Genomic DNA, 8,303 nt, shown 5'->3' with positions numbered 1-8,303 from the left:
TTTTCTCATTCCAAATGCTAACAACATTGCAAGGGTTCACTTCTGTATTGGCTTGGTTGTCAACCTATTTTAGATCTTCTATTTTGTCTTGTTCCTTGAACTCTATCTTTTCCTTTGAATAACTAAGGATTTCTCCATCATCAATCTTGCGTGAATCATTAATAATATCTTCATCCTCAATTTTTTATTATCACGATACCTTTGTTGTTCTCCATGTGAAGGGGAAATTAGATTCTTTTGCTTCTCCATGTCCTCTTGTAGTCACTTATCAATCGCTCCCTTCGAACCATTGTTGAAGAGTTTAGTATGCTAAGATGATGAATGCTTCATTTGTAATTTTATATAATCATTGAGAGATATGTTCTTATCCCATTCATCCATCACCTAATCTTTCTTGATTTGTTTCAATGTCTCAATCAAATTGGATATTTTTAATTCTTGATGCTCTGTTTGAGGCCTTGTTTTTGCCAAGAGGTTGAGTGTATCCTTTACACAATCGTAGAGCCTTTCTTGACTTCTTATCTATCTTAGTACATCAACCAAACCATCACTCCACACCATGATTCAAATTTAATACCTGACAGGCTGGAAATATTACCAGCTCTGATACTATTGTAACGTTCCCGATGACACTTGAGAGTAAGTACCTAATGGAAACCACCCAAGGGAAACCACCTAAGGGGAACCACTACATTGGAAGTAGTTGAGGTCATGCCAGAGGGAGCTTGAGGTCATGTCAAAGGGAGCCAAGGCCACATCGAAGAGAGTCAATGTCACTTCAGAGGGAACCCAAGGACGTGTGAGAGGAATCCAAAGGATACAAAGAGGGATGTCAAGGCCACAAGTAAGGAAGATATTAATGTGAGATTCAACTAATTGAAGAGAACTATGAATCAATTAATGCAAAATATTCACTAGATACCAAAAGTAAGCCACATATAGAGATGTAGAAATTGTAGATGAATCTCAATATTATATTGCAGACAAAGATGGCACTTGGACTTTCTAGATCCAAACAAGTAGTATAGAGGAGAGAATATGGTGGTGTTGAATCCCATCGAAATTGTAAGAGCCAAATAGGGAAGATCTCTCACTTTCAAAATGGAAAATAACATAGAACTCCAATAGGAATTCACATACAATAAAATAATCCAAATCACATGCCTAAAACAACCTATAAGATGGCCTTATAAAGGGCTTCAGGGAGGCTTCCCAAAGGATTACAAAAATGTTGATAGGCTGACAAGTTATGACAAAAGAAAATAAAGAGTGGGCCCCTTTGTTAATTAAATTAATTAATTAAATAAGTCCTTGTGATATTATCTAATTTTTGGAACTATTTAATTAATTAACCTAATTAAATATTTTATGAGAAATTGGGGATATTACATTTACTCTCTTACTCTCTATTCCTTGGCACAAGTACTTAGCCTCTTCTACAATGTAGAGTCACTAGCAAGAATTCCCTTTGTTTTTCTTCTCTCTCAAAGCTCTCTCTAAAAAAAACTAACTAAAAATAATACATATTAGATATTTAAGATGACATACTAATTTGAGTACCCAAACCAGCTTGAAATTCAAAATTGGATACCTAAGTCTAGAAACTTTGGGATTTTAAACTCTTGCATTAAATGCTTCAACTACCACTAACAATTCCTATGTGCTCAATTAACACAACTTTTGACAAACATAAAATATGGGTTAACATGACATATACCAACATATTCAAAAAATGACATCTGACAGTTGACACATCATTGTGGATGCTCTTGCATCATTCATTATGGGTACAAAAGAATGCTTAATGGGCATAAAGCTCATGAAAATTCTTGTAATGATGGGACCTTAATCCTGAACTTTTCTAATTCTCCAACACTAATCGAAGAAGCCTCATCCAAGTGTACAATTCTTCCAATGAACTAGATATTCCCAAAACTCTTTTCATTATGTTTCCCTTTCTATATGTGAATCAATAATCTTCGCAATGCCTTGAGTCCTTTTCTATGGCAATTGACATGCCTATTTGATGCATTCAACAAATTAGGAAGTGAATCTTTCTCTCTACTTACCTCTCCTTTATAGTTCTTGTACAAATCAAGTACATTGAATATTGGTGAAATATCTACCCCAAATGGAAGTTCAATCTCATAAGCATTTGTTGAAAACTTTCGTATAACCTTACATGGGCCAGTCTTCTTTCTTTTCAACTTGTATGTCCCTTATGGAAACCTTTCTTTACGTAGATGTGCCATAACCATCTCTCCAAATTCAAACTCATGTACTCTTCTATGTTTGTTAGCATTTTCCTTATATTTCATGGTACTCTTCTCTAAAGTGATTTTCACTTCCTTGTACGCTTCATGAATGTACTCACTACTAAAATTGTCCTCATTTTTCGATTCTAGTTGGTCAAAATTTTTATAGTTATTGGTTGAAACTTTGACCACTAGTCTTGTTGGATTTTTTTCATTGAAACTTAGATGACTTTCCAGTTTGGTCAAAATTTTGACACCCATTTTGGTAAAAAATAAAGCCAAAAAAATGGCTCGATATGTATTGAAATATAAGAAGGCCTATCGAACATTCTACACAGGCTTTTTCAAAAATATTGTCATAAACCTTAGTAATTTTGATCATTTGGAAAGCCATTTTCAATAAGCATACCATACCTTTAATGAAGCCTTTTTGATGGGGATCCCATACATTCGATGACTATTTCATCAAAACTTTGACCATTTTATAATAAGTTTCAACGAGGATTCCATACCTACGACATACCCTCATCGAACACATTCATCAAAATTTAGAAAACTCCAAAATGATTTAAAACAAAAATAAAAATAACAATAAATTAGACTTGGTTGGCATGAACCTTGAAATCCAGTCAGTATAAGAGGACACAAACATCAAGAAAATATATATTTAGACAACATAATAGTTCAGGAAGACATTTGAGCTATGGATGATAGGTTTAGGCCTTTTCAAATTTGTTTTATGACATTGTTCCTAGATTGAATTGTCCTAATACCATTTCCTAGATTGCTTCTCCTAATGGTTGATTCTCTGTTTCTTTTTCTTTTAAGCTTACCCTTAAGGTTAGGGATCCCCCTTTTAGGGATAAGGTTTGGTATAAGATCCTTATCCCAAAGACTAACTTTATTTTTTAGATATTAATTTAAAATAGATGCCTTACTATTAGAAATCTCTATAAGAGGGGTTTCATGCTTCCTAATAGATGATATGTATGTATGGAGAATGAAGAGTCTATTATTAACCTTTTATTATAGTGCCCCTTCTTTTCTAAAATTGGTGATGGTAAAAGGGTCCTCTTTTGGGAAGATAAATGGCTCTTGAATGACCCTCTTTATTCAGTGTAGGATTTCAGAGCTACTATAGAATTATGTAAGTCTAGATTTGGAAATTATGTTTCTAACTATTGTATTAATCAATAAAGGGAAAACATTTGAGCTATGGATGATAGGTTTAGGCCTTTTCAAATTTTTTGTATTGTGTTGTTCCCTATTTGGATTGTCTTGATGTCATTTCCTAGATTGCTTCTCCTAATAGTTGATTCTCTATTTCTTTTTCTTTTAAACTTTCCCTTAAGGTTAGGGATCCCCCTTTTAGGGATAAGGTTTGGTATAAGATCCTTATCCCAAAGACTAACATTATTTTTTAGATACTAATTCAAAATAGATGTCTTACTATTGGAAATCTCTATAAGAGGGATTTCAAGCTTCCTAATAAATGATATGTATGTATGGAGAATGAAGAGTCTGTTATTCAACTTTTATTATAGTGCCTCTTCTCTTCTAAAATTTGGCTATCTCTTTTAGATGGTAGAATCTAAGATGGATCATTCCCAACTATTTGCAAAACTTTGTTGCATAGTGGGTTTGCTCGTCTAACTATTTTTTTCTTTCCAGGTTGTGGGAAATTATGGCTCCTCATGTTATTTGGAGGATCTAGAAAGAAATGAATAATAGAGTTTTCAGAGATAAAGTTCTAGAAGCACATAATGTGGCTCATAAAATTATTAGCACTATTATGTAGAATTTGAACCTTCTTTCCCATGCTATTAATCTTAAACTTGTTTCTTAGACTATTGATAATTATTTGTGGATCTCCCAAAGATGGGATTCGAGCCTAAATATTTGTATCTCATCTAAACTAGATCATAAAAAATAGAGGATATGTTGGCTCCTGATTTAACAATGATTTTAACTACTAGGAAGTTGAAACAAAATGCATCTAAGGGAAATTAACTCTTGTTATCTATGCACTCTGATTAGAACCCGAGCCAACTACAAGGCTAAACTCCTTCTCTTCAGGCTCTGTAATACCGAGGTGGGTAGATCTTAGATTCTTTTATGTCACCAATAAAAAACTATAAACTGGATCTAAATTAAGAAGATAAAACCCTAATTTCTTCTATACTTATGCAAATAACAAAGACACAAAACAACTACTATCATGACCTGTGAGATTGACAAGCTAAGTGTGGGTATCCTTTTTAGCTCTACAACATGAAAGGGAAAATGAATTTGATTTAAGATTGATTTTAGCATAACCCAGATATGAAACACCAAGAATATGTAATCTCCTACTAAGATTAGTGCCTAATCCATTGGGTATCCCACAAATTACAACATACATCAAGATATTAGTGATCTATCTATTCACTTTGTGAATCAGACATCATTCTTCACAATGAATCTCATGTTTATCAAAATCCTTCCAAAAAAATCTACAACCCTATCAACATACACTATGCATTTACTTGATTCCTTGAATCAATGGAAAAACACATTAAGACATACAACCCTAAACAAGCTACAACTAGGATATATGTTCTTAGTCTACAAACCACCAAGAAATTGCAAACATCAAAGATAGGAGACAAGAATTAGAATAAAGCTAACTCCATTTTTTGTTTTGTATTCATTTCCTTAAGACAAATACATTCAAGATGATTGAAAATAACTCATAAAACACACAAAAGACTAGAACTATCACTTATAACTCCATTATTGTTGTTCACATAAGAGAGAGAAATGTTGAAGAAAATGGTGGAATCATAGCTATGGAAACTTGTCCAAAAGACTAGAACCAACCCTAAATAATGAGAAAGAGAGTGAATAAGTAGAAGTATGAAGCCAGGTCAAATTTGATCTCTTCTTGACACTTATCATCTTCATTCTTCATCTTTTGGTTGAAGGCAAAGCTCTCTCCTCTCTCCTTAATTGAAACTCAAATATAATCTTTATTATTATTTTGATTAAGTAAAAATAGGTTTTAAAGGACTCAAAACCTTTTACAAAGTAGCTAACAACAAGAGAAAAGAAGCCCAGAAGTATTGTGCATCAACACCAAAAAATAGAACTAATTAAGACCATAATTCTTAATACAAAGAAAAAGAAAAGACAACAAAAAGGAAGCAAAAAGTCAACAAAAGGATAACTACAGGGTCTTCAGGACATTAGCAACCTGATCTATAAGGATATTCATGTTAATCACCGAGGCCTTCAAATCATCCATTTCTTTGGCTTCCATGACCTCAATCTTCTTAGAATTAGCCCTAGTACATTTGTTGGGGCCTTGTTCCTCTTTCAATTCCTTTAAATGTTGGATTCTCCCCTGTTCCATTTTTCTAGCAGAGTATTAATTTTGTCTGCCATAGTCTTCAAGATGGAGCGACTTTGATCAACAAGTTTCTTAACTGCCTTCTTAGTGTTGACCACTCTATTATCCATGTCATCCAACCTTTTCTAGAAATCCTTCATATTTTTTTCTATAGCTCTATTATTGACTTCCAAGAATGGAACTCTAGTCATTAGATTCTTAACCTCTTCTAGATTACCAATCACCTTAGAAAGTCTATCAATATATTGACCAAGAGTTCTCTCACCTCTGGTGATCTTGCTTAATTGATCAAACTCTCTCCTAATGTCCTACATCTACTCCTACTGATATCCCTTTTCATCAATCCTGGATTACCAATCATACCCTTCCAATACCCCTGTTCCTCATTATCTTTGTAATGAGTTAGGTAATCCTCATCCCTTCCCATATTGTCTCTATTAGTGTCTGCCTCCTTAAAACCTTTATCAATAACCCTCCCTTGAGAAAGCGGATTCTTACCTTTTCACTCCATCCTCTTGATTAGAGGTTTGTTATTAGAGGGAATGTTTGAAACCCTATAAGTCTTCTTCCCCTTATTTCTAGTAGAAATACCAGAATTACTAGTGATTTTATTCCCTGTACCCTCCTCTGGCTCCTCTTTAGATTCTATGTCCATCTCAAAATCCACCTCCTTAGTTTTCCTTTTCTTCGTAGACAAGCTTCTAAGAGAAAGCTTATTCCTCTTCTTAACCTCCATCTCATCGTCTTCCTCCTTCATGTCCTCATCATTGCTCTCATTCCGTTCACTCCCCTTAGTTTCACATTCCAAAGTTCTCTTAGTAAAATAGGGTCTATTCACTTTCTTGGCTTTAAGGAGATTCATAATTAGAACCATCAAGCCTTCACGACAAGCATGGTCACCCTCAGGATTGTTTTGAATAGCTAGAATGGTGTTACCTAACAACTATTAGAGGTAAAAGGGGAGATTAAGTCTAACCCTGTGCCTAAAATGGTTAACCAACATAAAATGATGTCTAAAAATCTTATTAAAATGACCATCCAGGGTTAGGTATTCAATCACCATGAACATGATAAACCTCCAAGGACAAGAAATGGAGCCAGGGATAAAATAGGTACTGGGATGGGTGATAAAATAGGTACTGGGATGGGTGACCTCTCTGGAAGTCTTGGTGCTTCACCCTTGTAAGCATCACCTAGATCCAATGATTGCTAAGTGTTCCATTTATTCTCATGAGATATAGATTCATGTTGAATTGCTACTCATGAAGCATGGGTCAATGAGTTTGACTCAAAATCACATAGTTAAATCCTAATAGCAATATCACAATTTGACTTGCTATGGAAATCATCTCCTACTTATCAATTGATGAGCTTAAGGGGCTTTCTAATGAATGGTTAATAAGGCACAAAACTTGGTGAAGGTTTTGCAAATGGGGTTGAGAGATTTGGGTTTAACCATGGAGGAAACTCTGTAGTTAAGTGCACTCAGGCTAGAGTAGTACTAGGATGGGTGACCTCCCAGGAAGTCCTGGTGCTTCACCCCTGTGAGCATCACCTAGATCTAATGAGTGTTAAGTGTTCCATTTATTCTCATGAGAGATGGATTCATGTTGAATCACTACTCATGAAACATGGTTCAATGAGTTTGACTTAAAATCACATAGTTAAATCCTGATAGCAATATCACAATTTTAACCAACCTATTACATTCCTTAGTTGTCTCCACAAATTCTTCCACAACATGATCTAACAGCTTCCTATCCCTATAGAAGTTGATACCCTCCATATCAAGGCCAATATTTTTTGCTATAATGTCCTTCGTGACATCCATTCTTTGATTCCCCACCAGAATACTATCTTCCAGGTCTTCATAAATTAGTGAGTAATGGAGGGATTGCTACCGTTTAGTGTCTCCATGAAGCTCGTGAAATGCCCCTGTTCCAAAATATCCCAAATATTCATCTTCTTCTTCCATTCCTTGCAGCTCACAGACTCGATTCTCTTCTTCTACCTCCCATTTTCCTTAAACTACAACAAATTCTCCCAGTAGTTGCAAAAATAGTAATTAAGGAAAACTCAGTGTTGATATCACAACAAATATTTTTGTTATGCATAAAGACCGACAATACATGTGGCAATGAATCTATAGTCCCTTCAAAACTGATCATAGCCCGCAACTCTCCATTCTTGTCCAAATCATAATTATTCCTAAATGTTATGTTCATCATTATTAAAGCTTTTTTGGAAACTTATAACCTTGTTATATTCTATCAAGGCTAGCCCATCGGTAGGGATGTTGTCACCATGATTCCAAATTATCTTTGCATGACTATTGCATGCCACATTCACAACCCAATCAACAACTTGGTTCATTTCTCTATAGTTGTGAGTGATAACACAATCCTCAAAAGAATTAATTAGATTATGAGCCTTGCATATAATATTATGGATGGTCCTTAATAATATTAAGGGAATCCCCCTCAAGTCAAATTTTCTTCAAATTTAAACTCTTGGCTAGACTAAGACCATGGAGAGTTGTACTAGACTCTGCAACATAGTTAGTTTGTTCTCCAATAGGAATAACCATAATACCCAAACTATCTCCTACTTATCAAATGACACCACAACCGGAAATCCCTAGGTTACCCTTTGAGGCCCCA

This window comes from Cupressus sempervirens, chromosome 9 (assembly GCF_028749045.1).
Source record: "Cupressus sempervirens isolate cs-2001-9-10 chromosome 9, ASM2874904v1, whole genome shotgun sequence".
NCBI lineage: Eukaryota > Viridiplantae > Streptophyta > Pinopsida > Cupressales > Cupressaceae > Cupressus > Cupressus sempervirens.
This window is presented reverse-complemented; position numbering follows the sequence as displayed.